This window comes from Dendrobates tinctorius, unplaced genomic scaffold, assembly GCF_039654945.1.
Source record: "Dendrobates tinctorius isolate UK_male_01 unplaced genomic scaffold, ASM3965494v1 ptg000001l, whole genome shotgun sequence".
NCBI lineage: Eukaryota > Metazoa > Chordata > Amphibia > Anura > Dendrobatidae > Dendrobates > Dendrobates tinctorius.
In genome coordinates this window covers 5,728,642-5,750,795 of record NW_027361669.1, presented here as the reverse complement: position 1 = coordinate 5,750,795, position 22,154 = coordinate 5,728,642, and positions in this window count along the sequence as shown.

Genomic DNA, 22,154 nt, shown 5'->3' with positions numbered 1-22,154 from the left:
AGATATTTGCCTCGGTATATTTGAGTGACCCGCCCAGCATGATTGGTGGTTTTTATTTGTAGCCAATGAACATGTTGGGCTGGCTTGCCAATCACAGTAGTGCCATCTTTGGTGTGCATTACTGTGATTGGCTGGCCTTACCGCATCATAGGGGATAATTAAAGGCTGCCGGCGCCTTCTTGTGCACATTGCAGCTGGAAACAGCTTTGGGAAAGTGTAGTGTGAGTGTAGAGAGAGTGAAAGGAGCTTATAGGGAGTGTTGTTCATTCCAAAAAGCTCTTTTAAAAGCTGAAGATTGTGAAGATTAGTTCTTTGTTAGGTGGGGATAGCGTAGGGAGAGATTTAATAGGGGGTAGAGTGAAAGGCAGGCACCTGGGTGTTTTATCATCATTGCAAGTACAAGCTGCAGATCTCTGCTACTTTTCACTGTGTTGTATAGTTAGGATAAGGCCGTGGTCACACTTGCAAGTGCAAAAAATCTTAAAAAAATTCTATAGGTTAAAAGAATAGTGTATTTTTATCTAGCAGTTGTGCGACTGCTGCAATCCAATGAGAGATAATCGAATGTTAAATTTAGCAGTGGAAATAATTTTCATTAGTCTGCTGCTGCAGTGTATCAGCAGGGCAATCTAAAAAAAAAAATTTCTATTGGTTTAATAAATAGCATATTTTCATCTAGCAGTTGTGCGACTTGCGCAATCCAGGTAGAGATAAATTAAGCAAATATTACAATTTACCACTAGCAATAATTTTCATTACTCTGCTGTTGCAGTGTGTCAGCAAGGCAATATAGAAAAAAATCATAATTTTCAATTGGTTTAATAAATAGCATAACTTTAACAGTTGTGCGACTTGCACAAAGCCTGCAGAGATATGCAAACGTGACTATTTACCCGTAATTTAAATCAGTCTGCTGTTGCCATGTATAATAAAGCTGAGATCTGAAAAAAATAGCCACACATTGCTAGATACAGTGCATTTGTACATAAGACCTTAAGAGGGTACTTGTGAAAAATAAAGCCAGTATTTTTTTTTTCATATTCTATATGAGAAAGGGTGACGTTAAGGGATGTGGATGTGATGGTGCCTACCAAGGCCATGTGACAGACTCGAAGTTGACTTTATCTTGTTCTATCTTCCTGTCAAAATTTGGTCAGCGCACTACACTACTAACAAATCCAGCCAATTGCAAGGATGTAGTGGGTTGGATGGCAGATAAAGGCTTCAGTGTGTTGGCAAGCAGCACCACGAAGTCTTCCACTCAGTTTAGTCTTGGTAGCCAAGAAGCTGGGCCTCTGAATCCTCAACCTGGTCCTTCTTCCTCCCATCATCAAGAGTCCCAGGAGACATATTACCCAATGCTGGCCACTCTGAGAATCTGTTTATGTTCCCTTGTAATTTGTCGAGCCTCTCAACGTGCATCATTAAAGCGGGTCAGGAAGAGGTGGAGTGCAGTGATGCAGAAACTTTTGAGCACCCAAGGTCAGGAGAAAGCCACTTGGGGGAGATCAATTCATATCTGAAGAGGTGGAGGATAATCATGACACACAGTTGCCATCAGGTCAGCCTCAAATTGCAATTTGAAGGAGGATAAGATTGAGGAATTGGAAGACGACATGGTAGATGATAAGGCCACTGATCCAACCTGGCAGGATGGCAAGCCTAGCGAGCACAGCAGTGCAGAGAGGGATGGATCTGTAGCATGAACACAGGCAAGAACAGATAGTGGTTTGAACAGAGGGAGAACTCAGTCATCTGTTCCACAGAGCCCCCCCCACTCGGCTAGATAACAGGCCAAGGGTGTGTTGTTCCGCTGTATGGCAGTTTTTTTCTGAAATTCCTTCAGACAAAACAACTATAATTTTCAGCTTCTGCCAAACCAAGCTAAGAAGAGGCAAGAACACTGCCAACCTGAGCACCACCAGAATGCAAAAGCACATGGCAGCCAAGCATCCCAGTAGATGGGCGGAATGCCTGGGTACAGAATCTGTGTCTGAGGGTTAAACCACTGCCCCTTCTCAGCTGGTGACAGTTTCTTGGAAAAATAAGCACATGGTTGTCATTTACCAGGAGACACACCTTGCAATAATACAGCCCCCACTCCCACCTCAGACGCATCGACCTCCACAATGAAAGGCTTAGAGATGCCAGGCTGGACAAGAATTGGTGCAGAAGCAAAGCACCTTTTCAGTGTGTCAAATGCCTCCCTAGCAGGACTGGACCTCTTGGAAAAGTCCATTCCCTTCTTGGTCATATCTGTGAGATGTTTGGCTACTACCGAAAAGTTCTTTACGAATTTACGTTAATAGTTGGCGAAACCCAAGAATCTTTGTAATGCCTTCAAATCGTCTGGAAGATCCCACTCCAGTATCACCCAGACTTTTGTTGGATCCATGCGAAAACCGGTGGCAGACAATACACATCCAGGGAAAAGGATCTCCTCAACCAAGAACATACATTTCTCGGGTTTGACATATAATTTATTATCACAAAGTATATATAAAACCTGCTTAACATGTCCCTGGTGTGTCTCCAGGTCAGGTGAATAGATGAGAATATGGTCCAGATAGATAGCAACAAACCTGCCTACCAGGTGACTAAAGACGTCATTAATAAAATGCTGAAAGACGGACGGCGCGTTAGTCAACCCAAAAGGCATCACCAGGTTCTCATAGTGCCCTTCAGGCGTATTGAACGCAGTCTTCCACTCATCCCCCTCCTTAATGCGGATGAGGAAATACGCCCACCTGAGGTCCATCTTAGAGAACCATTTTGCCCCAACAATCTGATTAAAGAGGTCAGGGATCATCGGAAGCAGATATGGATCACGGGCAGTGATCTCATTGAGTTCCCAAAAATCCAGGCAAGGACGTAACCCCCCCATCTTTTTTCTTGACTAAAAAGAACCCCGCAGCAATGGGAGATGAGGATGGTCTTTCCGTAATATAGTCCTTCATGGCCTGCCTCTCTGGATCTGAGATGTTATAGAGTCTGCTCTTGGGCAGCTTTTCCCCAGGAATTTGATTGATGGCACAATCATAAGGTCGATGGGGTGTGAGTTCTTGGCTCCCCTGCTCAGCTCACATCCCCAAAATCTGACAGGTAATTGGGCATGGACTGGGTATCCACCCCTGCCAACTGGGTACCCATGCAGTGTCCTTGACAGTAAGTACTCCACTTAGCCACCTCTTGTGTCTGCCAATCAATCACTGGATTGTGCAGAGCAAGCCAAGGAAGTCCCAGTACCACAGGTGAGAGGGCAAGCCCTCAAGCACATAACAGTTTAACACCTCAGTGCATATGGCCCCACCTGTAGCCGTAAGTCACGGACCACCTGCATGAAATGCCCCTGTTTTAGTGGGGTGGAGTCAATAGCTATAATTGGTATAGGTCTGGACAATGTATGTGAGACGAGGCCTTGGTCCCGGATGAACTTAGCGTCGACCAAATTAAACCTCGCCCCACTGTCCTTTTTTCCACCCATGTTTAAAGTAGCAGGTAAAAAAATAGGTATTAGACCTACCGGTAATGATGTTTCCAGGAGTCCAACCTGACAGCACCATGAAGGACATCCTCCTCCTCCTTACAGAGACAGGAAAGCACAAGAGAGGTTAAAAGGTCCCGTCCCACCCCATTTCCCTCAGTGATTTAACAAGTACCACAGCGTGGATAATGCAAGTAACACTTTAATGATACAATCATATTACAGCATATGACATAACACAAACAGGGAGGGAACTACCCGTGCTGTCAGGATGGACTCCTGGAAACATCATTACCGGTAGGTCTAATACCTATTTTCCAGGACGTCCACCTGACAGCACCATGGAGAGTACCAAAGCACCTCCTCAGGGTGGGATTACCGCCTGGAGAACCTTTCTCCCAAATGCGGTCTGCTGACCAGATAGCACATCAAGCTTGTAGTGCTTGCAGAATGTATTAAGTCTGGCCCAGGTTGCTGCTCTAGAGATTTGATCAACTGAGGCGCCCGCCCGTTCGGCCCATGAGGCCGATACTGCCCTTGTCGAGTGGGCCTTTAAAGTATCTGGCGGGTTGGCGCCTTCTGCTTGGTAGGCGTCTGAGATTACTGAAGTAATCCATCTTGCGATGGATGCCTTAGAGGCTTTTTTCCCCTTATTTTTCCCCCAAAAAGGACGAACAGGATTGGGTCAATACACCAACTGTTGGTGGCCTCTAAATAGTCTATAACCGCGCGTCTCACATCCAGTGAGTGAAGACGCTGTTCCTTTTCATTACGGGGATTGTCCCAGAAGGATGGTAACACTATCTCCTGATTTATATTTTGGCAAGAGGCTACTTTTGGAATAAATGCCGGATCTAATCTCAAGATTATACGATCTTCTCTGATCTGGAGATATGGGTCTCTGGTGGACAGGACCTGGATTTCCCCTATTCTCTTGGCTGTGGCAATGGCTGCAAGGAAGGCCGTTCTGCGAGTGAGAGTTGAGATAGTCATTTCTTTACTGAGGACGTAGGGATCCCTACATAGGAATCTGAGTACCAGGCCAAGGTCCCAAGGCGGGGTGAGCTGCCTAATTGTGGCGCGAAGACATTGCGTGGCCCTTACGAATCTTACTACCCAGGGATGAGAAGCTAACGGGTAATCAAAGAAGGAGCTCAAGGCCGAAATCTGGACCTTTAAAGTGCTGGGCTTAAGGCCTTTATTAAACCCTGACTGTAGAAAGTTTAGGATACTAGGGAGGTCAGGGATACCCGCCACAAGATCGGACCTGCCACCGTCCAGACAGAATCTCTTCCGTACTTTCCGGTAGATTGCGGACGTCACCGGTTTCCTACTGGCCTGTAGGGTAGATATGACCTGATCTAATAAGCCTTTTGCCGTCAGGATGTCCCTTTCAGGATCCACGCTGAGAGGTGGAGTCTTGCTTTATTCGGATGGCGGATCGAGCCCTGGTGGACGTCTTTCTTCCGAGGTAGCTCGACTGGGTTTTCCACTGCCATGGCTCCTAGTAGGGGAAACCAGCTTCTCCTTGGCCAGTATGGAAAGACCATTATCACCTTTTTGCGGTCCTAGCGGATCTTCCTGAGTACCGCCGGTATGAGCACCAGTGGTGGGGACGCATAAGAGAGGGGATCTTCCCAGGCCTGGCTCAGGGCATCTACGCCTTCCTGGTGGTCTGTCGGGTTCATGGAGTAGAATCTGGAGACCTTTGACTTCTTTCGGCTTGCGAACAGGTCTATACTGGGGGTTCCCCAACGATGACACAGTTGACAGGAAATCTCCTTGTCCGGTTCCCACTCTGTCGGGCAGACCTGCTGTCTGCTTAGGTAATCCGCTACCATGTTCTGGGAACCTTGTAGGTGGATTGCCGTTACTGAGAGGACTGTTCCTTCTGCCCAGGCGAATATTCTTCCTGCTAGGGCTTGGAGTGGTCGGTGCCTGGGGCCTCCCTGGTGCTTCAGGAATGACACCGCTGTTACGTTGTCGGATAATATTTGCACATGTCGATTCTTCAGGACCGACCTGTTCCGCCGCAGGGCCTCCCAGACCGCATAGAGTTCCCTGAAGTTGGAGGATCTGCTTCTGATGTCTACTGGCCATCTTCCCTGGAAGATCTTCCTTTTCACGTGGGCTCCCCATCCCCACGAACTGGCGTCCGTGGTGACTACCACGTATGGAGAGGTTGTCCATAGTATGCCCACCTGGAGGTTTCTGGGCTGTGTCCACCACTATAGTGACTTTTTCACCAGTCCTGGCAGCCTTATGGGTCTGTCGAGTGAAGCCTGACTTCTGTCCCATCTTGCGAGGATTTCCCTTTGTAATGGTCTCGAATGGAACTGGGCCCATCTGACGCACGGAATGCAAGGGGTCATCAGGCCCAGGACCTCCATTGCCCCTCTTATGGAGGAGCGATGCTTCAACAGGTCTCCTACTCTGTCCCGAATAGTCTTTTGCTTTTCTTTTGGTAGCAGGGATATTCTGTCCCCTAAGTCTAGAAGAACTCCAAGGAAGACCCTTCTGGATTCTGGTATGAGGTCTGACTTCTGCCAGTTGATCACCCAGCCGAGGAACTCCATTACTGTAATTGCTCGGTTCCTGTCTCGAATGAGCGTTTCTTCGGATCCTGCCACCAGGAGGAAATCGTCTAAGTATGGTATGATCACAATACCCTGACCTCTCAGGTAGGCCACTACCTCCGCCACCAGCTTTGCAGGGGCCGAAGCCAACCCGAATGGAAGGCATTGGAACGGGAAGTGGCAGGTCCGAGTTGGTAATTTGACCGCGAATCTTAACAGACTCTGGGATGAAGGATGGATAGGGACCTTATAGTAAGCACTCTTCAGGTCGAGGGTGCACATGACCGTGTCCCTGTCTATTAGATGTATTGCGGACCGAATTGATTCCATCCAGAACCTCTTGTACCTGACCCAGGCATTTAGAGGTTTTAAGTTTATAACAGTTCGGGCCTCGCCGGATGGTTTTGCGATAGAGAACAGGGAGGAGTAGTGTCCCTTTCCCCTTTCTGTCAGAGGAGCTGGTACTATAACCTCTGAACTGATCATTTCCTGTAGGTCTGTCCACATGGCGGTTTCCGCCGGGACTACGGTGGGGGCAATATATCTGTCGGGGGGAGGGGAGTAAAGCTGTATGCTGTAACCCTCTGCAATAATTTTGAGGACCCACTGATTGTGGGTAACTCGGGCCCAATTCTGTTGTGAGCTCATTTTTGGGTTTGCCTCTGGCTTCTGGTGAGGGTTATGGAGCTGGCTGTGCTGACAGAGGAGTAGTGAGTTCTCTATCTGGACTCCCTCTGTTGGTGAAGGGAGGTAATGAAGCTGATCTAAATGGCAGAGACCGGCCACCTGAGGAAGAGGACTGCGATTGAATATCAGGAGTTTCTGATTGGATTTAAGGCAACCGACTCCCTAGTTTCTTGCTGGTGATTTTTCCTGACTGTGGCTCCTGGTTTCCAGTTTGGTTCCTGCCTTCCTAAAGCTAAGTTTTCTCTGCTATTGTTCATATGAGTTTTTGTCTGGTTTACTTAGTTTTTGTGTTCAGCCAGCCCTGGCTGGGACTGGGCTGAATCCCCATTTTTGTCTCTGATCAGTTGATCTCTTTTGCTCTGTCTTCAGAGTATACCTGGTGCTGATATAGTGATTTGAAGTCTAGCGACTTCAGGGCCTTTTTCTATCAGACGTGTTGGACATTCTTTTTGGCAGGGTTTTTTGCGTGATTGCAGACAGCAGCTTTTCTTTCCTGTCCTTTCTAGTTAGCGAGGGCCCCATCGTTTGCTCAGCCTATCTTTCTACCTGTGTCTGTGTTTTCATCTTGTTTCACCGACAATACATGTTAGGGGCTGTCTATTGCTTTGGGGTCTGCTCTGGGGCAGTTTAGATTTTCCCTTTCTTTCTTTAGGCTTATTTAGTTCTCCGACCGTGACGAGGCGTCTAGGACCACCGTAGGCACGCTCCACGGCTACTGCTAGTTGTTGTGGATAGGATCAGGGGTCTGCAATCTGCTAGCTACCAACCAACCGGTTTTCTGGGCTTAGCTTGCTTTTTGGTTTTTCCTCCTCGGTGACTCATTCATAACAGAATCACCAGCCATACCGCAGATTCTAGGGTACTCAAAAGCAAGAGAGAATTGTAAAAAAAAAAAAAAAGTGTCAGAATTTTTTTTTTTATATATGTATATTTTCTCCTCTTTTTCTCTGGGGCCGTAGGAGGATTCTTTTTTTTTTGCTTTTTCTCCTTGATGGAAATTAAGCAATTGTTTGATCGTGTGGAGCAGCTCGCTGCTGAAGGGAATTTCCGCCTATCTCACTCATTCACATGCTGTTGAACCAAGGATCCCTGCTCCTGATGTGTTTTCTGGGGATCGGTCTAAATTTTTGAATTTTAGGAATAATTGTAAATTATTTCTTGCCTTGAAGCCTAACTCATCGGGGAGCTCTGCGCAGCAGGTTAAAATTGTCATCTCCTTGCTGCGCAGCGATCTCCAGGATTGGGCGTTTTCTTTGACACCTGAAGATCCTGTTTTGACTAATGTGGATGCATTTTTTCAAGCCTTGGGGTTGTTATATGATGAACCTAATGCTATTGATCAAGCTGAGAGAGAGCCCTATTGGCATTGAACCAGGGTCAGGATCCTGCAGAGTTATACTGTCAGAAATTCCGAAAGTGGGCGGTCCTTACTACATGGAATGATAGTGCATTGGCAGCTCTCTTTCGGAAGGGTTTGTCTGAGACTTTAAAAGTTACTATGGTGGGATTTCCTGTTCCCTCTGGTCTTGACAATTCTATGTCATTAGCCATTCAAGTTGATCGGCGTTTCCGTGAACGCAAGACTACACGGGAGGCGCTGCCACATTTTGAACAAATGTCTGAACCTATGCAATGTGATGGAGTTTTGTCTAGGGCGCAACGTCAGGAGTTTAGAAGGCGTAATAAGCTGTGTTTTTTCTGTGGAGATGCCTCTCATGTTATTTCTGTCTGCCCTAAATGATAGAAACGTTTTGCACACACATTTGCTGTGGGTGGTGTACAACCTAAGTTTCTTTTGGCAATTACTCTGATCTGCTCCTTATCCACATTTTCCGCGAAGGCTTTTGTGGATTCAGGAGCGGCCTTGAATCTAATGGACTTGGATTTTGCTAAACGTTGTGGTTTTCCTATGACACCTCTGCCGACGCCTATTCCTTTGAGGGGTATTGATGCTACTCCTTTGGCGAAGAATAAACCTCAGTTTTGGACCCAGGTGATAATGCGGGTCGCCCCAGACCACCAAGAAAATTGCAGATTTTTGGTGTTGCATAATTTACATGATACCATTGTTCTGGGTTTTCCCTGGTTTCAAATTCATAATCCGGTTTTGGATTGGAAATCTGTGTCTGTGGTGAGTTGGGGTTGTCGGTGTGCTCTTGGCGACACTCCTGTTTTCTCCACCTCTCCCCAGTCGCAGGATGTTCCAGACTATTTGGCTGATTTTTATGATGTATTTAGTGAGAGCAAGTCTGCGTCTTTGCCTCCTCATAGGAGTTATGACTGTGCAATTGAGTTGAGACCTGGGTGTAAATTTCCCAAGGGTCGACTTTTCAATTTATCTGTACACGAACACGAGGCTATGCGATCTTATATTAAGGAGTCGTTGGAGAAGGGTCATATTAGACCATCCTCTTCGCCCTTAGGTGCTGGGGTTTTTTTCGTGGCCAAGAAGGATGGTTCATTAAGGCCTTGTATTGACTATCGTTCCCTCAACAAAATTACGGTTAAATTTCAGTATCCGTTACCCCTGATTTCTGATTTATTCTCCAGAGTTAAAAGTGCTTGCTGGTTTACTAAGCTTGACCTCAGGGGGGCGTATAATCTTATTCGCATCAAGCATGGGGATGAATGGAAGACGGCGTTTAATACTCCGGAGGGACATTTTGATTACCTGGTGATGCCTTTTGGGCTCACTAATGCCCCTTCTGTCTTCCAATCCTTCATGAGTGATATTTTCCGGGACTTTGTGGATAAGTTTTTGATCATCTATCTGGATGATATTTTGATCTTTTCCAGGGATTGGGATTCTCATGTGGAACATTTTCGTACTGTGTTCCGGATTTTGAGGGAGAATTCCTTGTATGTTAAGGGATCGAAGTGCCTTTTTGGTGTACAGAGGATTTCATTTTTGGGATTTAATTTGTCTCCGTCAACTACTGAAATGGACCCGGCCAAGGAACAGGCCATTTATGATTCGGTTCAACCCACTTATTTGAAGGCTCTCCAGAAGTTTTTGGGTTTTGCTAATTTTTATCGTAAATTTATAGCTAATTTTTCTGGTATTGCTAAACCACTGACTGATTTAACTAAGAAGGGTGCTGATGTGCTGAATTAGTCTTCAGAGGCTGTTTCGGCCTTTCAGGAGCTGAAGCGGAGGTTCACTTCTGCTCCGGTTTTGCGGCAACCTGATGTCTCACTTCCTTTTCAGGTAGAGGTAGACGCTTCAGAGATTGGTGCAGGAGCTGTTTTGTCCCCAAAAGATCCGGTGACGTCTAAAATGAATCCCTGTGCCTTCTTTTCTCGAAAGTTCTCCCTATCTGAACGCAACTATGATGTGGGGAATTGGGAATTGTTAGCCATGAAATGGGCATTTGAGGAGTGGAGACATTGGTTGGAGGGAGCTAGACATCAAGTTGTGGTCCTCACTGACCACAAGAATTTGATTTACCTTGAGTCGGCCAAACGCTTGAATCCTAGACAGGCTAGGTGGGCCTTGTTTTTTACGCGTTTTGATTTTGTGGTCTCCTTTCTTCCAGGCACTAAGAATGTTAAGGCAGACGCCCTTTCTAGGAGTTTCTTTGCTGATTCTCCTATTGTGACCAAGCCTACTACCATCCTAAGTGAGGGGGTAGTTCTTTCTGCTATCTCTCCCGATTTGAGACGTGCTCTGGAGGAATTCCAGGAGGACAAACCTGAGCGTTGTCCTATGGGAAAATTGTATGTTCCTGACCAGTGGAGGAAGAGAGTGATGTCTGAAGTGTATTGCTCCGCATTGGCTTGTTATCCAGGTATTTTTGGTACCAGAGATTTGGTGAGTCGGTCTTTTTGGTGGCCCGCCTTATCTCGTGATGTCAGGAATTTTGTGCAGTCCTGTGGGACTTGTTCCCGGTCTAAACCCTGTTCTCGCTCTAGTGGGTTGTTGATGCCCTTGCCGGTGCCTAAGAGGCCATGGACCCATATTTCAATGGATTTTATATCTGATCTTCCTGTCTCTCAGAGAATGACTTATCTGGGTAATTTGTGATAGATTCTCTATGATGGTCCATCTTGTACCACTCCCAAAGTTGCCATCTTCCTCAGAGTTGGTACCCTTGTTTTTACAACAGGTGGTTCGGTTGCATGGGATTCCTGAGAACATTGTATCGGACAGAGGAGTTCAGTCTGTTTCCAGATTCTGGAAAGCCTTTTGTTCCAAGCTGAGAATTCAGTTGTCCTTCTCTGCGTTTCACCCTCAGACCAATGGGCAGACAGAGAGAACAAACCAGACTTTGGAGTCCTATTTGAGATGTTTTATATCTGCTGATCAGGATGATTGGGTTTCATATTTGCCCTTGGCCGAATTCGCTTTAAATAATAGAGCTAGTTCTGCCACCTTGATGTCGCCCTGTTTCTGTAACTTTGGGTTTCATCCTCGATTTTCTTCAGGGCAAGTGGAATCTTCGGCCTGCCCAGGTGCTGACACTGTGGTAGAGAGAATGCAGCAGATTTGGGAACAAGTAGTGGATAAGTTGTCTCTCCCAGGAAAAGGCCCAGTGGTTTTCTAACCGGCATAGGACCATTGGTCCCCGGTTTAAAGTGGGTGATATGGTATGGTTGTCATCAAAGAATATCTCTATGAAGGTGGCTTCTCCAAAGTTCAAGCCAATATTTATATGACCTTACAAGATTTTGGAGATTCTTAATCCGGTTTCTTTTCGATTGGCTCTTCCTGTTACGTTTAAGATCCATAACGTGTTTCATAAGTTGCTGTTGAAGAGATATGTTGAGCGAGTAGTTCCTATGGCTGCGCCTCCTGACCCTGTATTGGTTGAAGGTAATGTGGAATATGAGTTAGAGAAAATACTGGATTCTCGTCTGGCTAGACGGAGACTCCAGTATTTGGTCAAGTGGAAGGGTTATGGCCAGGAGGACAATTCTTGGGTCTCTGCCTCTGATATTCATGCCGATAGATTGGTTCGTGCTTTTCATCGGGCCCATCCTGATCGGCCCGGTGGCGTGGATGAGGGTTCGGTGACCCCTCCTCAAGGGGGGGTACTGTTGTGAGCTCATTTTCGGGTTTGCCTCTGGCTTCTGGTGAAGGTTATGGAGCTGGCTGTGCTGACAGAGGAGTAGTGAGTTCTCTATCTGGACTCCCTCTGTGAGACCGGCCACCTGAGGAAGAGGACTGCGATTGGATATCAGGAGTTTCTGATTGGATTTAAGGCAGCCGACTCCCTAGTTTCTTGCTGGTGTTTTTTCCTGACTGTGGCTCCTGGTTTCCAGTTTGGTTCCTGCCTTCCTAAAGCTAAGTTTTCTCTGCTATTGTTCATATGAGTTTTTGTCTGGATTACTTAGTTTTTGTGTTCAGCCAGCCCTGGCTGGGACTGGGCTGAATCCCCATTTTTGTCTCTGATCAGTTGATCTCTTTTGCTCTGTCTTCAGAATATACCTGAGTGCTGATATAGTGATTTTTCTATCAGACGTGTTGGACATTCTTTTTGGCAGGGTTTTTTGCGTAATTGCAGACAGCAGCTTTTCTTTCCTGTCCTTTCTAGTTAGCGAGGGCCCCATCGTTTGCTCAGCCTATCTTTCTACCTGTGTCTGTGTTTTCATCTTGTTTCACCGACAATACATGTTGGGGGCTGTCTATTGCTTTGGGGTCTGCTCTGGGGCAGTTTAGATTTTCCCATTCTGTTTTTGTTTAAGGTTCTGGATAGAATGGGATTTCCTCAAAAATTTGTGAATGGGATAATGTCTTTGCATGATTGTGTGTCAAGTGAGTTTGTTGTTAATGGGTGGTTGAGTGAGAAAGTGAATATTAAGTCTGGTGTAAGGCAGGAGTGTCCCATGGCCCCTGTCTTGTTTGTATGTGTGATAGAACCTCTGTTGTGCTTAGTGAGACATGATAAAATGATGCGAGGTTTGTTGGTACCTGGGAGTGGTGGGAAGCATGTGAAAGTTCTTGGATATATGGATGATGTTGTGGCTGTGAGTGAAAGTGTTGCGTCTATGAGTAGGGTTAAGTTGCTTCTGGAGTTTTTCTGTGGAGCATCTGGCTTTAGAGTGAATTGGAATAAATGTAGTTTTAAATGTTTTGGGGATGACAGGGTTAAAATGGAGGGGATAAAGTGTGAGGAAGGTGCTATCAAAGTGCTGGGAGTATTATTTAATAAGGACTTGGAAGGTAAGGAGAGCTGGGAGGAGTGTGGATTGCGCATAGAGCGTAAGTTAAATTTTTGGCGACTGAGAGACTTGACCTTGAGTGGTAAGATTTTAGTTATAAAAGCGGTGATTCTTCCGGTTTTGCTTTTTATTGCAACAGTTTTTCCACCATCATGTAGGAAAATAAAAAGAGTGGAAAAGTTAGTTTTTACTTTTTTCTGGAGCAGTAAAATAGAGAAACTTAAGAGAGAGAGTCTTTTCAAGGCGTGTCACTATGGTGGCATGGCCTTTCCAAACATTGAGATTTTTCTGGGGCTTCAGTATATCAAAACTGTTGTTATTTTGCTGAATAAAGGAAATAAGGGAGCGTATATGGCAAGTTATTCTGCTGGTTGGATGTTATATGGCTTATGTTGGAGAAAGAGGGATGCTAGAGTGCCTGTTGCTTTCAAGTATTCGGTCTGGTATGAGGTGATTGAGAAGTTTGTGAGGAAGCATGATTTGCTGAGTGTACTGATGAATGATTTTAGAATGGCTAAGAATGTGATGAAAATAATATGCAAGATTGATGTGGAATGTAATATTGTGGGGTTGAGAGGGAATGAAGTTTTGTTTGCATGGAAGAGTTTGGGAACGCACGGGATGTCTAATAGACAAAGGGATATTGTATGGATGTCCTTGCACAATATTTTACCTGTGCGACAGGTTCAGAAGAGATGAGGTCTGACCAGAACTGATGTGTGCCCAAGGGAAGGATGTGGTGGATGTGAGACTGTGTGGCATGCTATGTGGGACTGTGATTACGCGTGCAGTGTGTGGAAGTGTGTAGGTGGGTTGTGTAATGAGTTAGCAGGTGTGAGTTTTATTGACTGGCGTGTTGCGATGTTTGGAATTGGTGCATGTGGTCGTGTGAAAAATAGAATCCTATGGTTAATTATGACTTGTGTGATGCAGAGTTTGTTGGATGTGAGGAATTTAGGAATTTTCAAAGAGAAGCATGAATCTGTGAATAAGTGTGTCGGGCTGATCCTTTCTAGATTATACTTGATTTATAAATTAGACAGCGAAGGCGGTGGTGGTTTTGATGCAGAGAGTGTCTGGAAATTTAAAAAATGGCAGCACCTGATGAAATATCAGTGAATTTTAGTGATGTTTATTGATGTTCAGGATGTCTTTTGTGTATACCCTTGGTTTGTTATACTAAAATATATATGAACCATGATGATGAGAGTTGAAACAACGACGTTTAAGTTGATGAGCTTATATTGAGTTGATTATAACTAACCTGAATGGTTTTTTTAAAAAAAGAAACAGCTGTCTGTGGATGGATACCAGGTTTTGGCATAGGTGGTTTCCTTCATTGGAGACTGCCCTTCCCGTGGTTGTTCCTTCCCGGTGAAAGACCTGGCTAGTCATTGCTTGCGTTGAGAAACATGTGATGGTGTCTCCGCGGCTTGTGTTTTGCATGTTTTTGCATATTTCCCATAAGGGATGGGGGCATTGCTCTAGAATCTCTGCGTTGAGAAACATGTGATGGTGTCTCCGCAGTGTTGGACGTTGATCTCCAGGAGTTCATTCATCCTCAGTTTTCACAGTCTTTTACTAGGCATTGCTCTTACTAGCGAGTTTCCTACTCCACACTGATGAGGGGCAATACCCCGAAACAGCTGTCTGTGGATGGATACCATGTTTTGGCATAGGTGGTTTCCTTCATTGGAGACTGCCCTTCCCGTGGTTGTTCCTTCCCTGGGAAAGACCTGGCTAGTCATTGCTTGCATTGAGAAACATGTGATGGTGTCTCCGCGGCTTGTGTTTTGCATGCTCAGTGGAGTGGCAGAAGGACTTAGCCTCTGGAGCGATTTGCTGCTGAGCAGCCTGCATTGCCATTGCTGACCCAAAGGTGGCAGCAATAGCCAGCCCCACAGAGCAAGTGCCTGGGAAGCCAGGATTGCTGAGCAATCTCCTCTGCGATCGAAAGACAATGGGAGACCGCAGAATGTGAGGCTCTGGATTCCTCTTGAATCGCTGCAGGAACCCGACGCCTAACACTACCCCCGTAGGGCCCCCTCCCTCCTGAGCCTTCCAATCCACCAGATAAAGTCTTTTGCAACGTACCACCTTGTGTCCCACAGAGGCATAGGCCTCAGGCTCGTCTGAAGACAAGTCTGATGTCCCAGCAGATGACTCAGAAAACCGGGATGTGAACAGGTTTCAGAAGGGACACGTGAAAGGCGTCAGGGATGGCTAAGTCGCCAGGAGCAGAAGTTGGAGTGGGGCGCCGATGTGTGTCGGCGGGCATCTTCACTCACACTTTAGAGGATAGAGTGACATGCGGGGTGCGATCCAGAGTGTCGCAAACCTCCATTGCCCAGTCTACCACCGGCAAGTGATACAGTAACCCAGCCGGCCTCTGTTTAGAGGGGCTGCTCCGAGCACAAGAGGTACATGCCTGAATGTACTTTTTAGTGTCCTGAGCCCTGTGCGGCCACCAATAAGAGCTTGCCAGCAGTTTTGTGGTCTGCTTGTAGCTAAAGTGACCATCCACCCTGGACGCGTGTGCCCACGCGAGAAACTTGGACCGCAGGTGAGGCAGGATAAAGGTCATGCCTGGCGGCACTGACTCAAGGACGACCGGAGCCACGGTCTTCAGATTCCCAGTAGGGGGCGCGGAAAGATCCGCAGGCACTTCCGCAGAGGCTACTTGAATGCCTACCTACATGCACCTTCCCACACAGTCTTTGCTCCATCCCAGTATTCTCCCCGAGGACCACTCTATATGAGGGGAATGGCAACGGAGCCAGGGAACCCCAAGGAGCACCTGATCGATGCCCTCTGGCATAATGAGCAGAGAAAGCGTCTCCTGGTGAGACGGTGAAATTGAGAGCCTAAGGCTGGTTTCACATTTGCGTTTTTTAGCGCTGGAAAAAAACGCATACCTGCGCATGCGTTTTTTCCCCTATATTTAACATGGGTGCGCATACCTGCGCGCTTGTAAGCGCATGTATGCGATTTTCATGCGCTGCATTTTTTTGGGGTGTGCATTGGTATTTTCCAGACGCAGCATGTTGCATTTTTTGGCCCTGCAAAAAAGCGCATGCGCACATATGCGCACGTTTTGCGCTAAAAATGGCCATTATAGCCTATGGATGCGCATATGTGCGCACTGGCATGCTCATGTATGCGTTTTTTTGCATATGCGTTTTTTTTTTTAACCATGGAATTTAGGGGTTTGGGTTAGAGTTAGGGTTAGTTAAGGGGGTTTAGGGTTAGGGTTAGGGTCAGGGTCAGGGTTAGGGTTGGGGTTTGGGTCAGGGTTAGGGTTAAGTATGGTTTGGTTAAGGGTTAGGGTCAGGGTTAGGGTCAGGATTAGGGTTAAGTATGGTTTTGTTAAGGGTTAGGGTCAGGGTTAGGGTTAGGGTTAGGGTTAGGGTCAGGGTTAGGGTTAGGGTTAGGGTCAGGGTTAGGGTTAGGGTCAGGGTTAGGGTTAAGTATGGTTTTGTTAAGGATTAGGGTCAGGGTTAGGGTCAGGATTAGGGTTAAGTATGGTTTTGTTAAGGGTTAGGGTCAGGGTTAGGGTTAGGGTTAGGGTCAGGGTTAGGGTTAGGGTTAGGGTCAGGGTTAGGGTTAGGGTCAGGGTTAGGGTTAAGTATGGTTTTGTTAAGGATTAGGGTCAGGGTTAGGGTCAGGATTAGAGTTAAGTATGGTTTTGTTAAGGGTTAGGGTCAGGGTTAGGGTTAGGGTTAGGGTTAGGGTCAGGGTTAGGGTTAGGGTTAGGGTTAGGGTTAGGGTCAGGGTTAGGGTTAGGGTTAGGGTTAGGGTCAGGGTTAGGGTTAAGTATGGTTTTGTTAAGGATTAGGGTCAGGGTTAGGGTTAGGGTTAGGGTTAGGGTCAGGGTTAGGGTTAGGGTCAGGGTTAGGGTTAGTTAGGGTTTAGGGTTTGGGTTAGGGTTAAGTATGATTTGGTTAAGGGTTAGGGTCAGGGTTAGGGTTAGGGTTAGGGTCAGGGTTAGGGTTAGGGTCAGGGTTAGGGTTAGTAAAGTCATGGTTTGGGTAGTGTGAGGGGCCACCTAAAAATGTTGGAAAAAAACGCAAACGCGGTAAAAACGCACTAAAAACGCATACAAACGCATAAAAACGCTGCGTTTTTTTCATGCATGCTCATAAAAATGCTTGAAAAAAACGCAGCAGTTGTATGCTTATGTATGCGTTTTTTCAATGCGTTTTTTTGCGGGAAAAACGCGCTGCAAAAAAAAGCAAGTGTGAAACTAGCCTAAGGGGTGCTGTTTGGTGGGTAATCTGGGATGATAAGGTCGCCCCGTTGACCACCCTGATGGGCACTGGGTGAGGAAGTGGTACCAACGGGATAGCGTGCTGTTGGGCGAAGGATGAAGACATAAAGTTCCCTTCTGCCCTGGAGTCCACTGTTGTGAGTTCATTTTTCCCTTCACCATTGAGGTCTGATGAACTCCCTCCTCTGGTGAAGGAAGGTAGTGAGGCTGATTACCAAACACCTGGGCAGCTAGATAATGACTGGGTGGCTGGAATTGAGGACTGGATATAAGGCTGCCGACGCCCTTCTTCCTGGCTGGTGATTTTCCTGCTGGATTCTTGGAGACCAGTCTGATTCCTGCATCTCAAAGCTAAGTTTTTCTGCTCTGCTTTGTAATCTTCAGTTTTGTTTTTGTTTTGCCTTGTTTTTTGGGAGTTCTGCCATCCCCGGCCGGGGGTGAGCTGAATTCCATTTTTGTCTTTGATCTGTTGATCTTTTGCTCTGTCTTCAGAATATACCTGAGTGCTGATATAGTCTTTTGAAGCCTAGCAACTTCAGGGCCTGTTTTTCCTATCAGTCGGTTGGCTCATTTTGATAGGGTTTTTGCGGATGGCAGACAGCAGCTTTCCTATCCTGTCCTATGTAGTTAGCTTGGGCCCCATCATTTGCTCAACCTATCTTTCTATCTGTGTTAGTGTTTTCATCTTGCTTCACCGTCATTATATGTTGGGGGCTGCCTATTGCTTTGGGGTCTGCTCTGGGGCAGTTTAGTTTTCCCCTTTCTGTCTTTAGGCTATGTAGTTCTCCGGCTGTGATCGAGGGGTCTAGGGCTCCGTAGGAACCCCCCACGGCTAATGCTAGCTGTTGTGGATAGGTTCAGGGGTCTGCAATCCGATAGCTGCCAACCTCTCTGGTTTTTCTGGACTTAGCTGGTATTTTGTCTTTTCCTCCTTCGGTGACTCATCACAACAGAATCACCAGCCATACCGCAGATCCTAGGGTACTCAATAGCAGGAGAGAATTGTAAAAAAAAAAAAAATATAAGGAAAAAAAAAAAGTGTCAGAATTTTTTTTTTTTGGTGCATATTTTTTCCTCTATATCTCTGATGCCGTAGGGGGAATTTTTCTCTCAATGGAGATGAAGCAATTGTCTGATCGTGTGGAGCAGCTCGCTGCTGAAGTGCGGGGAATTTCCGCCTATCTTGCTCATTCACCTGCTGCTGAACCAAAGATTCCCACTCCTGATGTGTTTTTTGGGGATCGGTCTAAATTCTTGAATTTCAAGAGTAATTGTAAATTATTTTTTGCCTTGAAGCCTAACTCGTTGGGGGAACTCCGCGCAGCAGGTTAAAATTGTCATCTCTTTGCTGCGCGGCGATCCCCAGGATTGGGCGTTTTCTTTGAAACCTGATGATCCTATTCTGAATAATGTGAATGCATTTTTTCAAGCCTTGGGGTTGTTGTATGATGAACCTAATGCTATTGATCAGGCTGAAAAGACCCTGTTGGCATTAAGCCAGGGTCGGGATTCGGCAGAGTTGTACTGTCAAAAATTCCGAAAGTGGGCGGTCCTTACTACCTGGAATGATGGTGCCTTGGCAGCCCTCTTTCGGAAGGGTTTGTCAGAAACTGTAAAAGATACTATGGTGGGATTTCTTGTTCCCTCTGGTCTTGACGATTCTATGTCATTAGCCATTCAGGTGGATCGGCGTTTACGTGAACGCAAAACTACACGAGAGATGTTGCCACCTGTTGAACAAATGTCTGAACCTATGCAATGTGATAGAGTTTTATCTAGGGCGCAACGTCAGGAGTTCAGAAGGCGTAATAAGCTGTGTTTTTTTTGTGGCGATGCCTCTCATATTATTGCTGTCTGCCCTAAACGAGAGAAACGTTGTGCACACACGTTTTCTGTGGGTGGTGTGCAACCTAAGTTTCTTCTGGCAATTACTCTGATCTGCTCCCTGTCCACATTTTCCGCCAAGGCTTTTGTGGATTCAGGAGCAGCTCTGAACCTGATGGACTTGGATTTTGCTAAACGTTGTGGATTTCCTATGACACCTCTGCGGACGCCTATCCCTTTGAGGGGTATTGATGCTACTCCTTTGGCGAAGAATAAACCTCAGTTTTGGACCCAGGTGGTAATGCGGGTCGCCCCAGACCATCAAGAAAATTGCAGATTTTTGGTGTTGCATAATTTGCATGATACCATTGTTCTTGGGTTTCCCTGGTTGCAAATCCATAATCCAGTTCTGGATTGGAAATCTGTGTCTGTGGTGAGTTGGGGTTGTCGGTGTGCCCTTAGTGACGCTCCTGTTTTCTCCACCTCTCCCTAGTCGCATGATGTTCCTGACTATTTGGCTGACTTTTATGATGTATTTAGTGAGAATGAGTCTGCGTCTTTGCCTCCTCATAGGAGTTATGACTGTGCAATTGAGCTGAACCCGGGGTGTAAATTCCCCAAGGGTCGGCTTTTCAATTTATCTGTACCCGAGCACGAGGCTATGCGATCCTATATTAAGGAGGCATTGGAGAAGGGTCATATTAGACCATCCTCTTCACCCTTAGGTGCTGGGGTTTTTTTCGTGGCTAAAAAGGATGGTTCATTAAGACCTTGTATTGACTATCGTGCCCTCAACAAAATTACTGTTAAATATCAGTATCCGTTACCCCTGATTTCTGATCTGTTCTCCAGAGTTAAAGGTGCTTGCTGGTTTACCAAGCTTGACCTCAGGGGGGCGTATAATCTTATTCGCATTAAGCATGGGGATGAATGGAAGACGGCGTTTAATACTCCGGAGGGACATTTTGAGTACCTGGTGATGCCTTTTGGGCTCACTAATGCCCCTTCTGTCTTCCAGTGCTTCATGAACTTTATATTTCGAGACTTTGTGGATAAATTTTTGATTATCTATCTGGATGATATTTTGATCTTCTCCAAGGATTGGGACTCTCATGTGGAACATGTTCGGACTGTGTTCCGGATTTTGAGGGAGAATCCCCTGTATGTCAAGGGATCGAAATGCCTTTTTGGGGTACAGAGGATTTTATTTTTGGGATTTATTTTGTCTCCGTCAACTATTGAAATGGACCCGGCCAAGGTACAGGCCATTTATGATTGGGTTCAGCCCACTTCTTTGAAGGCCCTCCAGAAGTTTTTGGGTTTTGCTAATTTTTATCGGAAATTTATAGCTAATTTTTCTGGTATTGCCAAGCCATTGACGGATTTGACTAGGAAGGGGGCTGATGTGCTGAATTGGTCTCCGGAGGCTGTTTCTTCCTTTCAGGAGCTGAAGCGAAGATTCACTTCTGCTCCGGTTTTGCGGCAACCTGATGTCTCACTCCCGTTTCAGGTGGAGGTGGACGCTTCTGAGATTGATGCAGGAGCGGTGTTGTCCCAAAAAGATCCTGTGACATCTAAAATGAATCCTTGTGCTTTCTTTGCCCGAAAGTTCTCCCCATCCGAACGTAACTATGATGTGGGGAATCGGGAACTGTTGGCCATGAAATGGGCATTTGAGGAGTGGAGACATTGGTTGGAGGGAGCCAAACACCAAGTCGTGGTCCTTACTGACCACAAGAATTTGATTTACCTGGAGTCGGCCAAGCGCTTGAATCCTCGACAGGCTAGGTGGGCCTTGTTTTTCACACGTTTTGATTTTGTGGTCTCTTTTCTTCCGGGCACTAAGAATGTCAAGGCTGACGCCCTCTCTAGGAGTTTCCTTGCTGATTCTCCTGTTGTGACTAAGTCTGCTACCATCTTAGGCGAGGGGGTAGGTCTTTCTGCCATCTCGCCCGATTTGAGACGTGCTCTGGAAGAGTTTCAGGAGGACAAACCTGAGCGTTGTCCCAGTGGAAAGTTGTATGTCCTGACCAGTGGAGGAAGAGAGTGATGTCTGAAGTTCATTGCTCTGCATTGGCTGGTCATCCAGGTATTTTTGGTACTAGAGATCTGGTGAGTCGGTCTTTTTGGTGGCCCGCCTTGTCTCATGATGTCAGGAATTTTGTGCAGTCCCGAGGACCACTCTATATGAGGGGAATGGCAACGGAGCCAGGGAACCCCAAGGAGCACCTGATCGATGCCCTCTGGCATAATGAGCAGAGAAAGCGTCTCCTGGTGAGACGGTGAAATTGAGAGCCTAAGGCTGGTTTCACATTTGCGTTTTTTAGCGCTGGAAAAAAACGCATACCTGCGCATGCGTTTTTTCCCCTATATTTAACATGGGTGCGCATACCTGCGCGCTTGTAAGCGCATGTATGCGATTTTCATGCGCTGCATTTTTTTGGGGTGTGCATTGGTATTTTCCAGACGCAGCATGTTGCATTTTTTGGCCCTGCAAAAAAGCGCATGCGCACATATGCGCACGTTTTGCGCTAAAAATGGCCATTATAGCCTATGGATGCGCATATGTGCGCACTGGCATGCTCATGTATGCGTTTTTTTGCATATGCGTTTTTTTTTTTTAACCATGGAATTTAGGGGTTTGGGTTAGAGTTAGGGTTAGTTAAGGGGGTTTAGGGTTAGGGTTAGGGTCAGGGTCAGGGTTAGGGTTGGGGTTTGGGTCAGGGTTAGGGTTAAGTATGGTTTGGTTAAGGGTTAGGGTCAGGGTTAGGGTCAGGATTAGGGTTAAGTATGGTTTTGTTAAGGGTTAGGGTCAGGGTTAGGGTTAGGGTTAGGGTTAGGGTCAGGGTTAGGGTTAGGGTTAGGGTCAGGGTTAGGGTTAGGGTCAGGGTTAGGGTTAAGTATGGTTTTGTTAAGGATTAGGGTCAGGGTTAGGGTCAGGATTAGGGTTAAGTATGGTTTTGTTAAGGGTTAGGGTCAGGGTTAGGGTTAGGGTTAGGGTCAGGGTTAGGGTTAGGGTTAGGGTCAGGGTTAGGGTTAGGGTCAGGGTTAGGGTTAAGTATGGTTTTGTTAAGGATTAGGGTCAGGGTTAGGGTCAGGATTAGAGTTAAGTATGGTTTTGTTAAGGGTTAGGGTCAGGGTTAGGGTTAGGGTT